Source organism: Marmota marmota, unplaced genomic scaffold, assembly GCF_001458135.2.
Source record: "Marmota marmota marmota unplaced genomic scaffold, marMar, whole genome shotgun sequence".
NCBI classification, from domain to species: Eukaryota; Metazoa; Chordata; class Mammalia; order Rodentia; family Sciuridae; genus Marmota; species Marmota marmota.
In genome coordinates this window covers 5019043-5039497 of record NW_025999941.1, presented here as the reverse complement: position 1 = coordinate 5039497, position 20455 = coordinate 5019043, and the positions used below count along the sequence as shown (strand labels likewise).

The 20455-nt window shown below is 44.2% G+C and overlaps 1 protein-coding gene across 1 annotated transcript in view; it reads right to left on the bottom strand.

The window, feature by feature from the left end:
* Rftn1 (raftlin, lipid raft linker 1) overlaps positions 1 to 20455 on the bottom strand; it is a 196834-nt gene that overhangs the window by 17796 nt on the left and 158583 nt on the right. The gene's annotated exons all lie outside the window — the stretch shown is intronic.

Sequence of the window (20455 nt, the reverse complement as noted above, 5' to 3'; positions counted from 1 at the left end):
TCAAAATTCAAGAGGTAGACCTGGGCTGGACTCCCTGGAAGCTTCTCTGAGAACCCCACTAAAACTGGAAGGCAGCAGAGACACCTTGAGTGTCTTCTTTTCCCCTTTCTCATCCCTCCTACTAAACTCATTGCCTGTTACTCTGGGAAACATGCCTCAAATCTTTCTGACCCGACTGCAAGAAGGAGGGCCTACACACTGCCTCAGTTCCCCAGAATGTCCTAGCGATTTAACAGCCTTATTTGATTTAAGAGAAATAAATAACATACCTACCCTTGGAAGGGACTCGGCATTGCCAATTTTTCACCATTCTTGATGCTGGCACACCTAGCCTTCACTTCCTCCATGCCAGACACATGGTGACCTTGCATTACCTCTGGAAGCCTCGTGTCTAATGGATGGTAACCCACCATGAGGCCCAGCAGTGCCATCAGCCTACCCTGAGAGCAAGAGATAAAAACCCAGCGTCCTAGCTTAAGAAGCTGCTGCCCTAGCTTCTCTGAAAGCGCCATGCCAAACTGGCAGGAAAACCAAACCTGCGCGTGTAAGATAACAGAGCCCTGGATTCTGGGACACACTGGTGATCCGCTTCTGGAATGCGTGGTTTCCTTGAAGTCATATACTTGGAAAGCAAGTAGGGCAATGAAGTGAAGGGATGGGGGGTGGGAGACTGACTGCTGTACCTGTCATCAGAACTGGTGCAGGCACACACCTGTGTGGAAGAGGCAGGCACCAGCGAAGGGTCCCAGGTTTCAGGAAAGGAAAGGCTGGATGTTTGGAGGTCAAGAGGGTGGTGGCTGGGGCAGACTCCAGCCATCGGTAGGGACAGATGCTGTGGTTCTGTGTGTAAACAGTTCAGCAACTCAAAGCTGTTAGATCCTGCAAGCCACTCACTCAGACGGGGCTGGGAGCCTCCCAGAGCTGACACCTTACATACTGCATAGGGGTGGGGGCAGCTTTGTTTGATGACAATTAAACAAGAAACATTTTCTCCATCCAGAGACTTGCCAAGTCCCTCCCACTTGCTTTGATGAGTGGGAGGAAATTAGACTTTCTGGGAGTCAATGAGATTTATCACTTCATTACTCTCTCTTTAGACAACAGGAGAGGGATAGTTTTCACCTTTCTAATTTTTCACCTTCTCTGCTAGCTAGGAAAGAAAAAGGAATGGGGGTGAAAAAGAAGTTTCCTTAAGTATACAATTAAAAATATTTATTTTGGAGGGGAGGGGTGGGAAAGCAAACCAGAAACTGTTACGTAGTCACCTTTGGCAGTAGATCCTGACAGCTTACCAATAATCATAAAATGGAAATCCAGAAGATGTCTTTGAATAAAGGTTAGTTCAAAATCTTAAGAAGGAAATGGAAGTGAAAGGGTTGTTCCACTTAACAAGGGACAGAGCCACACAAAGTACCTGTGTTTTTTCTCACCCTTTCTCCACCTGGTATTCTTGAGGTGCCACATTCCTAATCAGCGTCAGAGCAATCACAAATTGGTCAATATTCTCTTTGTGGTGACCCAACTGTCAGCATCTTGTTGCTATGGTTACCACCAATCTAACTCAACCCTTCCTCCTGCTCCCCTCTCCTCAAACCAAATTACACTGTGCTAATCCCACAGCATGTCCTCCAAAGACCCTGCTCCTGGTAAGTGCACGTCTATTAGGGCTTCTGAGGCACCGGGAACCTCCAGCTGGAATATACAGCCTTCAGGACATGTCAGACCCCTGATTGTAAATGACCCCCCACTGCCACGAGCCCAGCAATCTACCTCCCACTCTCTCCAGCTCCCAGCTCTGACAGGGATAAATCCACCAGAGCCTGTAACAGATGCACTGCTGGGTTCCCATCAGCATCTGGACTGTGACCTGGCAAAGGACAAGCTAATGAAGAAAAAAACCAAAGTCGAGAAAATTAAAATGGTCTCAGAGTTTGGACCGATCTAGAAAATCCTCCTCCAGCCCTCCTGCCCTACCATTTAGCACATCAATCATGCCTAGCATTTGTGTTCTATTTATTCCTATCTCCTGCCCAGGAGCTCAGTCTTCCCGAAGGCAAGGAGTTTATCATGTTCCCAATAAATCCACGCCCCGACTTAGGGAAGCGTCTGCTCAATAATTAGCTGAATAAATAATTATTAGTTGACTAATTAGATGAATAATGAATGCACTGATCCTAGCATTTTGAGGGTAGGTTCTGCCACCATGTCTTGTCTTCTCAAAGTCTTATCAAAGTTCTCGCAAATCACTTCTACCAAGGTTTGAGTTTGTTCCTGGGAATCTGAATTTATCTGCCACAATGCTGCATTACCATTTTTCTGGGCATCTGTAGATGGAAGTAGGAAGTATATGTACACAAGAAAATTACAAGCAGAGAGTCACATGCTGGTCACCAAGCACCAAGGCCACTGGGCATTTTCATAAACACAAGTTATAAAACTGGCTACACACAAATTCATCCCTTCCCTGCTTCTGAGTCACTGACTGCACTAACAGGAGGTAACATCTATTTCTCCAACTTGTCTCTGATTAAAGAAAGTCACAAAACCAAGTTCAAAGAGACAATAACAAATGAGAAACAAACTGAAGCATGAAATAAGCTAGCACCTTGGGGCTTGCCTGTTTGCTGCTCTTGAGAACACCCTGTGACTTCATCCTGTGACGAATCCCAGGCCAGTCTATGGGTATTAAGTTACATGTGGCTCTGGTGCCCTAGCCAACAGCCAGTCAAGTGCCAGACACAAGTGAGGCCATGCTAGATCATCCAGACCTCAGCTGACAGGAGAACCCAACAGAGAGCAGCCAACCTGCCCTAGAGAAGAATTTCCTAGCCGACAAAAAGAATCATGAGTCAAATCAATGATTATTGGAAGCCACTAAGTTTAGAATGGTTATTATACAACAAAAACTGATTAAGTCTAGAAAACAAAATATTCAGCAAACATTTAATAAGATACAAGTCTACGTGGTTCTCTCAAAGTAACTGTCTACTTATCAGAAGGTGACTGAAGAATTCTATGGCCCTAATAGATTTTTAAATAGGATGATGCTTTTGTGCAAATTGACTGAAGAATTCTATGGCCCTAATAGATTTTTAAATAGGATGATGCCTTTGTGCAAATTCTTACCTCTCGCTTTCTTGCCCAAACCCTTTTCTCAACAATATCAAGAATTTTCAAGGTGAAATTGAAGGTAAAATTTGTTTCCATGGGATAAAAGTTCACTATAGTAGTTTTAAAAAGTAAGGCCCTCTCTGCTACCATGGTAATCCTAGCTACTGGTGTGGCTGAGGCAGGAGGACTGCAAGTTTGAAGCCAGCCTGGGCAACTATAGTGAGGACCCTGTCTCCAAAAAACAAAACAAAACAAAACAGGCAGTGGTGCTGCTGAGGATGTAGCTTGGTGACATAGTACCCTTGGGTGCAACCCCCAGTACCACATAAAATGAAATGAAATAAAAAGTAAGGACCACAAGAGAACTAGACGGCAAGCCATAAACTGAGACAAAATATTTGCAAAAGACATATTAAGGACTATACAAATAACTCTCAAGATTGAACATGATAGGGGGCTGGGGATGTGGCTCAAGCGGTAGCGCGCTCGCCTGGCATGCATGCGGCCCGGGTTCGATCCTCAGCACCACATACCAACAAAGATGTTGTGTCCGCCGAGAACTAAAAATAAATAAATAAATAAATATTTAAAAAAAAAAAAAAAAAAAGATTGAACATGATAAAACAATAATCCAATTAAAAAATGGGCAAAAGATCTGAACAGACACCTTACCAACGTAGATATCTATTGATGGTGAGTTAGCATGTGAAAAGATGCTCAACATATGTCATTAGGAAAATGCAAATTAAAACAACACACCTATTATGTGGCCAAAATCCAAGACATTAATACCAAATACAGACTAGGGTATTGAGCAACAGGAACTCCCACACATTGCCAGTGAGAATGCAAAGTGGTATATCCACTTTGGAAGATAGTTTATCAGTTTCTTACAAAACGAAATATACTCTTACCATATAACCCAGCAATCACATTCCCTGGAATTTACACAAATGAGTTGAAAACATTTGTCCACACAGAAGCCTGTACTAAGATGTTTATATTAGCTTTATTCATAACAGTCAAAACTTGGAAGCAACCAAGATGTCCTTCAGGAGATAAATGGATAAACCATGGAAATCCAGACCACGGAAAATAATTCGTCACTAAAAAGAAATGAGCTATCAATCCATGAAAGACATGGAGGAAACCTAAGTCTATGTTACTAAGTGAAAGAAGCCAATCTGATAAGGGTATTTACTGTACAATTCCAACTCTGGAAAAGATGGAGCTATGGAGATAATAAGATGATCAGTAATGCACATTATAGGCACAGTGGCACACGCCTATAATCCCAGCAGCTCGGGAGGCTGAAGCAGGAGGATCGCCAGCCTCAGCAAAAGTGAGGCACTAAGCAACTCAGTGAGATCCTCTCTAAATTAAATACAAAATAGGGCTGCAGATGTGGCTCAGTGGTCGAGCACCCCTGAGTTGAATCCCTAGCACTCCTCGTCTAACCCCGCCCCCCCCCCCAAAAAAAAGATGATCAGTAGGTTCCAGGGACAGGGGTGGGGAGGAGGGATGAATAGGTAGACTGCACAGGGATTTTAGGGCAGTGAAAATTCTGATAAATGAGGGTGGATCCATGCCATTATACATTTGTTAAAACCCTCAGAATAGAGCTGGAGACATAGTAAGTGGAAGTGCACTTACTTAGTATGTGTGAGGCCCTGGGTTCAATACCCAACACTACTCAAAAACAAATAAACAACAATAAAAACCCTCCTACAACCAATGGAATACACAACACCAAGAGTAAACTCTAACATAAGCTATGACTCATGGTTATCACTGACCGTCCAATGTAGGTTCACCTGTTTTAACAAATGTACACCATGGTGTGGGTGGTGGATGCTGGGAGAGGCTACACTTGTGTGGGCAGAGGAAACACAGGAATTCTCTGTAGTTTCAAGTTCAGTTCAATTTTGTCGTGAACCTAAAGCTGCTCTAAAGTATAAAGCTAATTTTTTTAAAAAGCAAGGATTTTTAAATCAAAACTGATAATGAACTACAATGATAAAGGATGTCCATGATTTATAGGGGCAAGAAAACTAAAGACACTGAAAATCCACCAGTGAGAAACTAGTTAAATAACACAATTGTTCATCAATGGGAGTTTTTTATGGCCATGACAAATGATGAAGTAAAAGCCTACATAATGACACAGAAACATTTTCAGAATATACCATTGCATACAAAATTTATAGTAGTATTAAAGGTATGATCCCATTTTTTTTTTTTAAGAAAAAGGGTATAACTGTAGAGAAAATATACACAGGAAGGATATACACCAGGATATGTGGCTGTCTTCTCCCTGATGATGAGATTAAGACTATTTTTCCTTTTTCTTATTTGTATTTTTAAAATTATCTTTGATGACCAGTTGTCACTTTTTTCAACTGCTTTATTGATATAACTGAAATATCCTAAAATTCACCTGTGTGATGTCTACAATTATACACTTGGGATTATATTTACAGAACTGCGAAAAAGTCACCACAATCTAAGTTTAGAACATTTTCTGCCTGTACCTGCTAGCAGCCGTTCTCCACTCCCCTACTTATCCTCAGACAACCACTAACCTACTTTCTGTCTCCATAGATTTGCCCAATCTGGACATTGCATATAAATGGACTCGTATAATGTGATCTTCTGCAACTGGATTCTTTAACTTGGGCAAATGTTCAAGATTCATCTATGATGTAGCAAGTATTAGCATTTTATTCTTTTTCATGCCATATAGTATTCCATTATAAGGTACCACATTTTATTTATTCATCACAAATGAACATTTAGGGTGCTTCCACTTGGGGGTATTATGAATAAAGCTGCTATAAACATTGACCTACAGGTCTTCACTTGGACATGTTTTCACTTTCCTTGGATATAGGCCTAGGAGTGAAACTGAATAGTTACATGATAACCATGTTTAACATTTTGAGTAACTGTCCACTTAATACTTTCGTAAAAAGAAAGTTTAAAATTAAAACATAAAACCTCTTGAGCCTTCTTAGGTCTAATCTGCCATGAGATATAAGCAGAGAGAATACCCTCTTCAACCTCGGCCAGAGTGTGTTTCAGAAACCCCTTAAAGAGAACATGAATTTAAAAGCAATGGATCAACCATGCATCCAGACTTATTAAAGCTGGAAGGCATGAGGTGGTCCTGCAGTCCAGTGGTTCTTGGGCCTGACTGAAATTTTTTATACACAAATCCCCAGTCCCCACTTGCATACCTACTGACTCAGGATCTCCAGTGGGGACAGGGAGACTTGGGGATGCATGTTTTCAACAAGCCCATGGTGAAGCTTGAGGATTGACATGGTTTGGGAACCACTGCTCTAGCCCTTCCTGCCCACCTGAATCTTACCAGTATCTGGGAGTTGACAACCCCAGGCTCCAGCCACTGCTGATGAGTTCCACATTCACTCTTTGGTTGAACGTAGTTTCTCTGTCAAAGTCAACAGGAATAGAATCTATACCTTTTATTGCAAGTCAGCCCTTCAAAGATACAAAGTCAGCTACCTGGCTGCCCTTGCTTTTTCCTCCTCTAAAATAAGTATGCCCAGTGGTTTTCAACCACTTCCAGGCACATCTTCCACCCATCTGTCCATGCTTTTCATCAAACATGGCGGTCATGGTAGAGCACGAGACTCCCAGACAGTAAGTCAGCCACAGACTGAAGAACACGGGGATCGGTACCTCCTGTGTACATTTTCAGAAATATGACCAAAACTACCTTTTCGAAGCAACCTCATTCAATAATTATTTCAGCCAATATTTGTTAAAAACCTCTTACACAAAGGGAAACTACCAGTTTGGCACAGCCCAGAGCATCTGGAGGGGAGTAGCAGGTACATTCTTGCATTAAACTTTTTCATTAAAACTGCTGTCAAATCATATATTGCCCATTCTGTATTATTTATTCTTTTCATTTAAATGAAATTGATTTTTTTATACTTAAATGTGTCCTTATTACATTTTATTGGACTCGTTTTAGGTCCAACATTCAAAAACTAACAGATAATGAGATTGGAAAGGGTTTAAGAAGCACAGTAGGCCACCCCCTGCCCCCCCACAAAAGGCATCTAGATCAGTCATTTTCAAGTTTCTTGTCTTTTTTTTTTCTTTTTTTTTTTTAAGTAGTGGGATGCTTTCCACAGCATCAACTATCATCTTAGGCACCCAACATGTAAAAACAGATAAATTCAGCTGGGTGTGGTGTTGCAGGCCTGTAATCCCAGCTGCTTGGGAGGCTGAGGTAGAACGATTGCAAGTTTGAGGCTAGTCTGAACAATTTAGGGAGACGGGATAAAGTTAAGTTGTACAGCAGCCCAGGCTCAATCCCCAATGCCACAAAAACAAAACCAGATAAATTTAGAAAAAGCAGCTCTGGTTGTCACTGACATGTGTGCATTATCCAGAGCCTTCTCCAACCCTCATCACAAATGTGCCTTTGACCTTCTCCCACCTATGTCCAACTGGAATGCTTCTTTATATCCAAGAGCATTATTTAGATTCTCATGGCCACCCAGGATATCCCGTGGCCTCCCATCTTGGGTCTCTGGCAGGAATATTTTCTAGACTTCAGCACAAGACCCAGAGAAAGGACAAGGCCCAGGATGACATCATAGGCTCCACGAACAAAGATCTTCCTCTAGTTAAAGCACGTCTTTGCTGAACATAGACTCTCAACTAGTCATACTCCACACACAGCCCCTTTTAATTTAGCTTTATTAAAATTCTTGGCCAAGTGAATATAAGAAGAACCTATTCTACTACATGGTATTAACTAGATAACTATAAGAACACCCAACCCTTTAGGTCCACTGATACATCAGTTCTCTCTGGAGAACCATTTGCTCTGTCTTCACCTTGGCTCTTAAACTGCCTATGCACTTGAGAAGTTATTATAGGGGGCCTGCATTAGTCCATTTTCTATTGCTATAACAAAATACCTGAGGCTGGGTACTTTATAAAAAGATTTATTTAGCTCAGTTTTGGAGCCTGACTATCCAAGATCAGAGAACTTCATTTGTTCAACCTCTAGTGAGGGCCCCCTGGGCTGGTCACAACATGGCAGAGAATCAAAGGAAACTGGTTGCTTGCAGACAGAGCCAAGCATGTGGGAAAGCTTCACTTTATAATTACCTGCTTCCACAAGAACTTACTCTGAGTAAGTTCCCTTCCAAGGGCAATGTCTCCCTTACCTAATTACCTTACACTAGGTCTACCTCTTAAATATTCTCAACGCCAGCACACTGGGGACCAAGCTTCCAGTACATGAACCTTTTGGGGACAAATCACATCCAAGCCACAGCAAGCCACCATGGAAAGCCTGAGAAGAAATGTTCAGCCCCTCTGAACAAAGACCAGCTCCTAGCTCCCATCAGCAAGGAAACAAGGATCTCAACCTGAAACCACAAGGAATGGAATTTGCCCACATACTGGAGTGAGCTTGGATGTGAAATTTACCCCAAAGCCTCCAATCAGGAGCCCTGACCTGGAGATGCCCAATTTCGACCTTGTAAGACACTCAGTAAGACTGGGGAGAGCACTTGCTTAGCATGTGCACAACCCTGAGTTCAATACCTAGAACCACCACCACTACCACAACCAAAAGCCCTAACTTGAAGACCCTGTAAAATAATAAATGTATGTGTATAAATGTTTTATAGAAAAATCTCCCACTCTCTTAAGCTCAAACACACGGGGAAAACACAAAGATCAAGCCCTTCTTATCACCATGTTAATAGTTAATCTTGTGTGTCAACTTGTTAGAAATGCCTAGATATCTTATTAAACATTATTTCTAGGTGTCTATGAGGGTGTTTCTGGAATAGATTAGCATTTAAATTGGTAGTGTGAGTGAAGCAGATGGCCCTCCCCAGTGTGGGTGGGGACCCGAGAATAGGAAGGCTGAGGAAGGTTGCATTCCCTCTGCCTGCCTGAGCTGGGGCGGTCTTCTCCCCTAGAGGCTACTGGCTCTCAGAGCTTGGGACCTGGCCTGGGACCTTCCCCACCTACCTATAGCTCTCAGACCTTTAAACTACGCCACTGGCCTGGGTCTACAGCTTTCAGACTGTAAGACAGCCTCCATAACTGCATGAGCCAAAGCCTTTTTTTGAGGTGGGGGGCATGCCTGTAATCCCAGTAGCTAGGGAGGCTGAGGCAGGAGGATCGCAAGTTCAAAGCCAGTCTCCACAAAAGCAAGGGGCTAAGCAACTCAGTGAGACCCTGTCTCTAAATAAAATACAAAATAAGGCTGGGGATGTGGCTAAGTGCTCAAGCACCCCCAAGTTTAATCCCAAGTACCTCTCCAAAACAAAGCCTTCTAATAAATACCCTACATGTCAGAGAGACAGAGACAGAGCGCACACATGTACGTGTGTGTGTGTGTGTGTGTGTGTATAACCACACACACAATCACCCATTGGTTCTGCCCTTCTGCAGAGCCCCGACTCATACAACCCTTCTTACATGGCATTCGCTGAATGTTTTAAGCATACTATTTTTCAACACTGCCCTTGTCAAAGGATTTAAAACCATGGTCACTTCTTCCACCCTCTCTTCCTTTACAAAAAGACTCTGCATTCACTTTACCCCACGATCTTCACCAGAGCAGACACTTCCTCTCCACTCTCATCCACTTTACAAGTACCTGTGATTTAGGGGCTTACACCACCCTAAAGTTTGACACCAAAGAGAAATCACTGATGGGTATGGAAAGGCCGGGGAGGGAGGTGTCATTTTTCGCAAGGGCACTCTTTCCACTGAGTTAACAGGAACGAATCCTTCCTGCCGGAATTTCCTCCACATATCATGTGTCACAGTTGCTGACACACAGTAGGAACTCAGTATTTACTTGTAAAATAAAAATTTTAAAAGGTCTAACTTGCTCTTATTTGGACAAGAAGCGGACTACGGATATCAGAATGGAGTTTATGGAAGAAAAAAAGTGCAAATAGAGATTAAAAGTTAAAATTCTTCCTTTTTGTTATTTCCTTATGTAAGCTCCCAACAAGTCCAGTCTTCCAAGTACCTGTAGGAGAATCCTTTGCTTTTCTGTTCCCACTCAGTGGCAAATACTGTTGGCAACCAGAGCCAATAGCTTCTGGATACCCAAGGCCCCCTTCCCAGCTGACACACCCTCTCCAGCCCCAGGTGACTCAGCCTTGGCCAAGGGAAACTCAGCTGAGGCTTCTGGGAAAGATTCTTACTTGCCAATAAGAATGGACACGTAGCAGGAAAACACTGCTTCTGTTCTTTACGGTGGTCATTATGTTCACCTGTGACATCTGGATCTGCTGCAGCCACAGTATGACTAGGATCATGAGGAGAGTGCTGGCAGAGAAGCTGAGGACCGGTATGCAGAAAGGTCACAGTACCCGGGTCCCTTAGGATATCCTTAAGCTGCTGGAATAAAACTCACTCTGCAACCACCTTGCCTTCTTCCAAATTATCCTGTTCTGTGAGAGGAGGTGAAAAATACCCACTGCCTGAGCCATTTTTAGTTGGGACGACTGCCCTTGTTCTATGGCCTTGGCACCTCTCCCCAAGGCCTCTTTCCAATTCTGATCCATCTCTTCAAACCACATGATTTCAGGAGCAGTTATCCTGATGCATTACACTGAGCAAATCCCCACCCTGGCTCCCTTTAGCCCGCTGCTAGAAGTCCAGGACCTTTCCACCACCACTAAGTTCTCTCCAACTCTTCGCAAGCAAACATGCTGTCAAGAACACCCTCCAGGACATCCTTGGAGAAGGGTCCTGAGGGTCGCACCAATTTCCCAGGGCTGCTCTTAACACCAACTTGGTGGCTCACAACAGTAGAAATTTATTCTCACCATTCTGGAGAACAGAAGTCCAAAAGAATTATCACTGGGCCCAAATCAAGGTCTTAACAGGCCTATGCTCCCTCTGGAAGCTCTGGGGAGAATCCACTCCTTGCTTCTTCCAGTTTCTAGGGCTGCCAGCATTCCCTGGCTTGTGGGTGCATTGCTGTCTTCTGCAAGGCCAGCATCTTGTCCCCTGTGTATGCAAAATCTCCCTCTGCCTATATGGATATATGTGATTACATTTAGGAACTATCCAGATGACGTCCCATCTCAAGATCCTGAATTTTAGGGCCCATCCAGATAATCTCCCATCTCAAAACCTCAAAGATCCTTTTTCCAAATACGGTAACATTTACAGGTTTCAGGGATTAGGACCCCGTATCTTTGGAGGGCATTGTCCAGCCTGTTGTGTACCCACTCAGTTTTACTCCTACATAATCTTCCACCCAATACCAACACCACCCTCTCAGGAAGCCAGAGGCCTAGCCATCATCTCTTGAGTCCTGCCCCTGCAACACAACATTTAGGGATCCTGAAGCCAAGTGGCTGCTACCAAGGAGGCAGAAGGTAACTTCTGGATGAAAACTATAAGACTGCTGTCCAGGGCTCTACTCCCTCAGCATAGGACCAAGACTCTGGTCAGAAATCAGGACTTGACTTGGTTTTGTGGGATATTTTTTTTTTTTTTTGGAAAGGGGTGGTGTCACTATTTTTAAATATGATCTTTGTCATTTTGAGAAGACAAATGACTTACTTAGGGAACAAAGATTATGCAAACTAAATTTTCCTCTGTGGAGTTTCTAATAGCTATAAAGTCCTGAAGGCCCTTTTTGGAGACAAGAAGAAAAAGGCTTTTAAAAGCTCAAACATTCAGTTCAATATGGCTCCATGGCAAGAACCACTGGAAGAGAAGCTGGTTCCAGGTGGAAGTGTCCCCCTACAGTAAAAGTCAGAAACTAAGGAAACCTCTGACTGTAGAGGTTGGCGAGTGTGGACTTACAAGGACAGAAGGAGTTACCTGACCCTCCAGGAACAGTGACACAGTGCAGCAAGCCCACAGAGGAGGAAGGTTAAGGGGGAATGAGGTCAGGGGCACAGGACTATATATATTCGTGCCCACAGGGACTTCTGAAGATGAGGTTCAAAGCACAGTGTATAAGGAAAAAGAACACTGAAGATGAAAAAAGTGCAATTATTTAACTCCTATTTTACTTTTTCTTCTACAGGGAGACAAATAAAACCAAGGTCTAGGACTGGGGGTGCTGTGGATAGAGCACTTGCCTAGTATGCATGAGACCCCAAGTTGGACACCCAGCACTGCAAAACAGGTGGATAAATTCTAAGAGACTTTTGTCAAGTATTTTCCCCCCATGAATGGCCCTTAGCTAATCGTATCTGTGTTAGAGTTCTCCCAAGAAACAAAACCAATAGGATATCTATATCTCTATTCATAATAGTTGTCTATAGAAACTTATTCTGAAGAATTGGCTCACATGATTGTAGGGGCTGGCAAGTCTCCCCGTTTGAAGGAAAGGTTGATAGGTTGGAAATTCCAGCAGGACTTGATATTGCAATCTTTTTGAGTCTAAAGGCAGTGCTGGAAACAGAATTCCTTCCTCTTCTGGGGACCTCAGTCTTTTCTGTTAAGGACTATCAACTGATTTGACAAGGCCTTCCCACATCATGAAGGGTCATCTGCTTTAGCCTTTTAATGGTGTGAATGTTAAATCATATCTAAAAATACCTTCCCAACAACATCTAGACTGGTGTTTAATCAAACAGCCAAAGTGGCACATAAAATTAACCATCACCGTATCATTGTGCAACTTTTTTCTCTTAACATTTTATGGAAGTCCTTCTGTGTCAGTTTAAGGTGAATGACCTCATCCATAATAATGTACCGCCCTTTATTTAGCCATTCCCCTACCAATGGACATGTATGTCATTTCCTTTGTTGCTGTACATACTGTTGAGATAATATCCTCATGTGTACATTCTTGTGAATAAATGCATTTGTTTCTCTAGGAGAGATTAACACGAGACCTGGAGCTACTAAATCGTGGGAGAGGTGGGAATTTTAAAAATGTAATAGAGGTTGGTGTTCTGTCTTCCAAAGCGGACCTGATGTTTTTAAAGGGGCTCCAGCCTGGAGATTGTAAGGAAAGGGTGCTCAGCTGTACTATCTACAGCACACTGGCCTGTCACCCTCAAGGCCAGGGGGGACACACCAGGACAGGATAAAAGTCAAAGCACTGAGAGCTGCTGGAACAGATGTGAGGTGCTGCAGAGGACCACCCTCGCCCCCCCCCTGCCGTGATGTGCTCTGGGGCCAGAAGAGATGGAGTTGCTGCCTGGGAGAGGCTTGTGCCTCCATTCCTGGCCCTTTCATGGGAATGATTATCCATAGAAAAACCACCTGAATGACTCACAGGGAAAAGGCAGAGAACTGCAGACTCTGGCACTTAAGACTATGATCTCAAAGCCAAAATAATTATCTTGGAGAACTATGGCAATGAAAAAAAAAACTGCCAGATGGCTTAAAGAGAACAAATATTGGCTCCTTCGTCAAGAGCAGAAGGAGGTGCATTCTAGACACCCTAGAAATGGATGTTTTTTTTTTCCTAGAAAATTCTAGTGTGGATTCTTAAAAGAGATGGTTGGGAGTCCCTGGAATCAAAATTGATCCCCAGAACCCAGCAGAAGCTCACTTAGAACAGGTGAGGCCCAACATCTACTGCACAGGATTAACGGACAGAGCAGATTTCAGTTACAGCAAAACAGCCTCCCATGAGACCCTCAGGGATAAATGAGAAAGTACACAGTAGATCCAAAGGGCCACCTGAGAGGATTACAGAAGGATTAGGTTATCTATAGGGACTGGAGGAGAGACCTCCACATCATGCCAAGGGGCTGTGACCTTGATCTAGTCTGCTCAATGCTCATACCACATGGGAACCACATTATACGTGAAACTTCAGAGAAGCCAAAACTAGGATGATCCTCCAAGTCCAGGATGATATAACCATGACTACAAATGTCTCAACAGACTAGAAAGTGAGCAGAAGCCAATAGAATGAGATGAACAACAGAGAGAACTGAGGATGGAGAAGATCTGCCTTCCTCGTACCTCACAGGACCAAATATGTCTTCTTAGAGGCCGTCATGGGCATCCGAGAGCCATGTGCCTCTTCGGGTGGACTAGCAGAAGTCCATGTCCAGATCAGGAGGTCAGGGCCTCACAGACAGCAGCTGCTCTCCAGCACACCCATCACGCCCCTCTGCCATCACCAACGGAGCACACTGGGTGGGTGTCACATGTTCCCAGGACTATTTAAGTCAGTTAGACCCAGAACCATCATTACACATCTTAATTTATCTAGAATGATAAACTCCGAGTGCACAAAAAGATACTTCTCAGAAAACCATATTGGGTCCTTCACAGAGACTGAACAAAGGACAGCCAGTTAAAAATGACTAACTATGGCTGAGCATGGTGGTACATGCCTGTAATCCCAGTAGATCAGGAGGCTGAGGCAGGAGGATCACGAGTTCAAAGCCAGCCTCAGCAAAAGCAAAGCACTAAACAACTCAGTGAGACTCCGTCTCTAAATAAAATATAAAATAGGGCTGGGGATGTGGCTCAGTGGTCAAATGCCCCCGAATTAAATCTTGGCACCAAAAAAAAAAAAAAAAAAGACCAATTATGGAGACCACACTGGCTTGTCACATGCCTGTAATCCTAGCAACTCAGGAGGCAGAGACAGTAAATTCAAGACCAGACTCTTGGCAACTGAGCAAAATAAAAAGAGCTGTGGCCTGAGCTCAGTGGTAAAATGCCCATGGATTCAATCCTTAGTGCTGGGGGGGTGGGGAAGACAACTGTGATTGAATTAGAGTCAGGGGAGGGGATGCTGGAAAAGACTAGAAACAAATTAAGACAATGGATTCTGCACTCAGATCCCTTTCCTATACTTTCAAGAAACGAATGCTGCTTGTTGTTGGTAGCACACCTTAAGTACGATTTATACAAGACAGGTGAAGTGAAATTCCAATCAGCAGACCCAGAATTCAAAATGAATGTGGATGTGAGTTTACATATTTTGTATTTAAAAAAAAAAAAAAAACATGTTAGGTGCAAACATGATCTTAGGTTCTCCGTCTCTGGCCTCTTCAGTGAGTTAACCAGCTGCATACTGATTGCATCTGCTAACATCCGCAGCCTTATGTTCTTTTCTGGCACCAAATGTCACAAGGAGCACTAGTAAACTAGAAACACATTCCAGGGAGAGGGACGATGATGGAGAAAGATCCATGTTCAGGACACCTGGAGGTATCCACAGACTCCAGGGGGCTGTATAGTCCAGGTACAACATTCAAAGAAGAGGACCTCTGTGTGTCTGTCTTGCTCTTTACCTGTCCATCTCTGCAGTCCTTCCCCTTTCCATTCAAAGAATTACCATTCCTGCTTACACTCCAGATTGTAAAATCAAAGAAAGTCCACAAAATACCTACAAAACGCCCTGTGGATGGACTGTTACTTTCCTCACAAATGCTTTTAAATTTGAAGCTGTGGGCTTGCAACTGAGAAAAATGCAGTCATTTGTATTTGTCGGCACATGTGCATTAGCCCAGCCTTCTCTGTTTTTAGAATAAATGAAGGCAGTAGAGGTAGAGGATCTGTCTCACTGATGATATCAGGAGACTGATAAAAAGTGCTGTTTACCAGGGGCTTACTCTGTGCCAGGTTCTAAATAGTTTCTCCTTTAATTTTCATCAGCTTTGAGATTTTGTTACTAGTATCTCCATTTATAAAACTGAAAAAAAAAATGGAAAAACAGGGATTGGTTTGCTTTTCCTACCTACACTCAATAGCTCAGCTGGGAATTGGAGGGCCAGGATGCTGTCCCTGGCCAGACTCCAGAATCTACACCCTCATCTCAACATGCTGCACATCTGCAGAGCCCAGAAGAGCCAGGTCGGCCTTCTGGTGAAGCGGTGTGCGCGCTCATGGTGCGTAAGGAGGGAAGCCAGGGTGGAGTGGCAGGGCTGGAACAGCACCCCTGCAAACAGAGCTGGGGTACAAGCACAGAAATAATGAGGCAGGAAAGGGGCAGAGCAGTTCCAGTTGTGGGAAAAGAGTTGGTCAGAGTGTTTTGTGGTCAGAGCCCAGGAGGTTAGGTCGGGGAGGACAGTGGTTGCCAGAAAAACAGGGTCAACTATAAGCCAAAAGGGACCTGCCCAGGGATTAAACAGGAAAGAGCTTTCCCAAAGGTCAAAAGGGTGGGGAAGAGAGGAAGTAGCTGGATTCTGGCAGTGGAAGCTGATAGAGATGGAGAATATCCACATGGCCTGGAGAGGGCTATCTGTGGGGTTGGGGGAGTGGGTGTGACAGCCTCTTCAAAGAGCTGAGCCATAGGCCAAACTGTCCCCAAGTGAACACTGCTCACTGTACTGGTAAATAAGCTCTAAATACTAAATTCCTCCAAGGCTGGAATTTTTAAAGTGTGGTTCCTAGATGAGCAACATCAGCTCACTTGACCAGGTACTGGAAATGCAGATTCTTGGCCCATCAGACCCACAATTATAGATGGAATGTTTTGTGCTTCCCACCCCCACCAATTTGCATGTTGAACCTCTGAGCCCCAGAGGGCAGATGAGGCCTCTAAAGAAGTTAAATGAAATAATAAAGGTGGGCCCCTGATCCTATGGGATTGGTGTCCTCATAGAGAGACAGACATCAGAGGGCTCATGCACTCTGCTCACCAGAAACCAAACCCTGGTAAAAACCTGATCCTAGACTTTCCAGATTCCAGAACTAGAAATCTGAGAAGAAATTTTTGTTATGTAAGCCACTTAGTCTGTGGTATTTTGTTCTGCCAACCCTAGAAGACTAAGATACCTACTCAAGAGGAAACTCTGAGGTTAGAACCCAGATATCTATGTTTTAAAAAGCTCTGCAGGTGATTTTGACACAAAATCAATTGAGAACTAGTCTACCCATGGGCTGACTTAAAAGATCTGCAGCCCAATTGGGGAAGCATTTACTGGAATGCCCTAGAGAACAGAGATGGATATTTCCAGGCCAATGCACAGATTATCAGTGAATACAGGGGTGGAGGGGTCTTTTACTAGACAGGAAGTGATCTATGAGCCGAGTCCACACCAGCTACAGGAGAAAGAGACACCCATAAACCACAGGTAGTCTGCCCTGAGGAATCCCCTCCTTGTGCCCTTGGAAGATGGCAATCTCAGAGGCTGGTGCTGCTGCTAATGGGGGCTGAGGTATGTTTCTGCTGTGGGAAATTCAGGGCTGCTTCAGAGAACAAAGGGAAGAGCAGGTCTGAAGACTTGTGCAGAGAAAAACCAGTGAACAACAATATAAAAGCCACTGATCTGTTATTACTATTATAAAAATTAATAAACACCAGGTGTGGTGGTGAATGCCTGAAATCCCAGCAGTTCAGGAGGCTGAGGCAGGAGGATTGCGAGTTCAAAAGCCAGCCTCAGCAAAAGCAAGGCACTAAGCAACTCAGTGAGACCCTGTCTCTAAATAAAATACAAAACAGGGCTGAAGAGGTGGCTCAGTGGTGGAGTGCCCCTGAGTTCAATCCCCAGTCCCTCCAACCTCCCACTAACATTAATAGAATCTTTTTCTGCTTAATTGGCAGCCTTTGAATCATAGTGGTGAAAGGTGATGAAATAAAAGCCTATCCAGTGTATCTGGTAAAAGTTATAACTGGCTCTCCAAAGCGGGGCAAAAATATATACTATATATTATATATTATATGTTATATATTATATATTTACACATACACAAACACACACACACACACACACACACACACACACACACACACAATTTCCATGGTGTAAATACTTCCACCATGGTCAATTTCAAATCTGGAACCTGATATCACTCAATGTGGAGTTTGGGAGAGAGGTACAGAACCGACTTTGATGACTAGTAAATGCCACCAAGCCAACTATAGATCTTTAAAACCTGATTTCCAAGGATTCCTGGGAAAACACTTGCATTTGTGAAGGGGAGATCAGCTCCTGAAACCAATATCAAAGAGATGAGGAAACCAAATGAGACGTCAAAATGAAAAAAGTTCAAACATCTGACAGAAAAAGTTGACAAGCAATGGAAATCAACCTACAATTCCAGAAAACAATTGTGAATACACATTAATCTTTCCTAATCAAATATCTTAACCATAGAAGTGATCTCTTTTTCTATTACAAAGATAACTATCTCCTTATTTTAGTTTGTAACCTCAATTCCCTCCCACAAATATTTTATGTACAGATGGATGGCCCAGACTGACAGTGGTTTGACCTTTTCAAACAATGGCACAAAAAGTGATATACATTCAATAAAAACCATACATCAGATTTTGAATATGCTCCTTCCCCAGGCCAGTGATAGGCAGGACAATACTCTGAGCTGCAGGGAGGAGCAGCTCCCAGTCAGCCACACAATCATTAGGAGAAACAACTAGGGCTCCACGGTGTGCTGTTACTAAGGTAGGGTGCTCAGTAGGCTAGGTGTATCAAAAGCATTTTTGACTTAAAATATTTTCGATTTCAGATGTGTTTATGATTACCCCATCATAAGTCAGAGCACATCCAAGTTCACCTTTACTCCAGTTATTCACCAAGGTTGCAGTTTCAAAGCGGGAGAAAGGTAAATAAGTGACCTCTCTTCCCCTCATGCCTCTCATCAAATAAGGCATGACCACAGATGTCGTGAGCCAGCCACGGGCTGTGTATATGAGCTATGCGCATTTGAGCATATGAGGGAACCAGACTGACTGACTGGGCTTTGCTGTGTATGTGTGCCCTTCCTCTTGCTCTGCCTATGATCCCCACACAGCACCTGAGATGGGTGTGGCTTTCCAAGATGTCAATCTGCTGACCACAAGACATTACCAAGCAACCCCCTGAAACCCAAACCCTTACCTTAACTTGGGTAGAACTTTCTAGAGTGTCTTCCCCCCAATAAATAGGGTTTCAGGTGTGCTCCCTCTCTTTTGCCTGCCTCTCTGGTCTCCCTTGTGGGAGCTGAGGTCAAGAAGCCATCACTGAACCCCCCCAAAATGTATTTTCTGTCTCTGTGGTTATTTAGTAGCCAGACCAATTCACCTGGAGTGACCCTGACCGATTCAGTCGTGTGTCACAGCACACAGACCTCTGCAGAGAGTCCTTCTAGACACTGGTTCTTAATGGAGTGAGTATCAGAATCTCCTGGAAAGTTTTTCAAAACACAGGAGTGTTTCTGGTTCAGTAGGTCTGAGGTTGGGCCTGAGAATCTGAATTTCTAACAACTTTCCAGGTGGTGGTGATGCAGCTGGCTCTGGGACCACACTTTGGGAACCGCGGTTTTAGACGAGCACTATCACCAAGTCACCTTTCTTGAGAAAACCACAAAGCCCCTCCCTAAGCAGCCACATGCAGATGACAAGGAGCTCCACACTCATTCCCATGGCCTGACAATTACTTCTATACACACACATTCCTGGGTACACCCATGCATCACTTCTGTTGCTGAGCAAACCAGATGCTGAGGTCTGCAGGCCACTGGACAAAAAGCTTGGTCCTGTTTTAATCAGGCCCTTGAGCCACTCATCCTCCTACTCTACTGTATTTTATATCCCCACCCATGGCCTTCATCCTACCACCAGCTGGATGAATAGCACCTGTGCCAGTGGAGAAAGTGCAGGAGCCTAGGAGGTTGCATGTCCCGCCCACACTGGGCTCTGCATACCAGACTGGGCCTCACTTCCTCTGCACTCCACTTCCAGTTAGGGACATGGAGGCTGGAGAGAGCCTGGGGCACAAAGGTCTCATGAGAGTAACTGGTGGAGCCCAGCTTATCACCTGGTTTCTGTTTTCCCTTGCAACATACACCCTAAGGACTTCTGGCCCCTCCACTAATGGATGCTATGGACCTCACAATGCCCATTTTTGATTAGTCCAGTTTCTCTGCGTACTCACGGTTGGCATACTTATAAGCACTTATTCCCCATCACTGCTGGAAAGTAGGCATGGTCCCAGCAGCCCAGCTTCTCATTTCACACCTGCTGGGAACTGCTATGGCTTAAAGGTTGAGTAGCAGTTTGCCCTGGGGGCATCTTACTTCCACCCACCAACCAGGCCAGGGATAGCCTCCAGGCTTCGAGCATGGCAAATACAACCTGTGTGGCCAGCACTAGCTGCCTGGGGGTCCCATGTGCCCCACAAAGAGCTACATCCACCTCTGTCTCACTCTGGCCTGGAGAGCCCTTGAGACAGTGTCAACCCTGGGCCCTGCCAGGACATTCAGAAATCAGTCCTCCATGCCTTTACATCCCAGATGCTGTATGCACAAGAGCCTGGTTTACCACCTCTGTGCTTCCTAGTTGGAGAAAGGTCAGCGAATCTTAGAAGTCAGCCAGCTCCTTCAGCGCACCAGAGGACCATGGCCAGAGGAATTCCTCTGCCCATAGCCTTTTGATGGCCCTGTG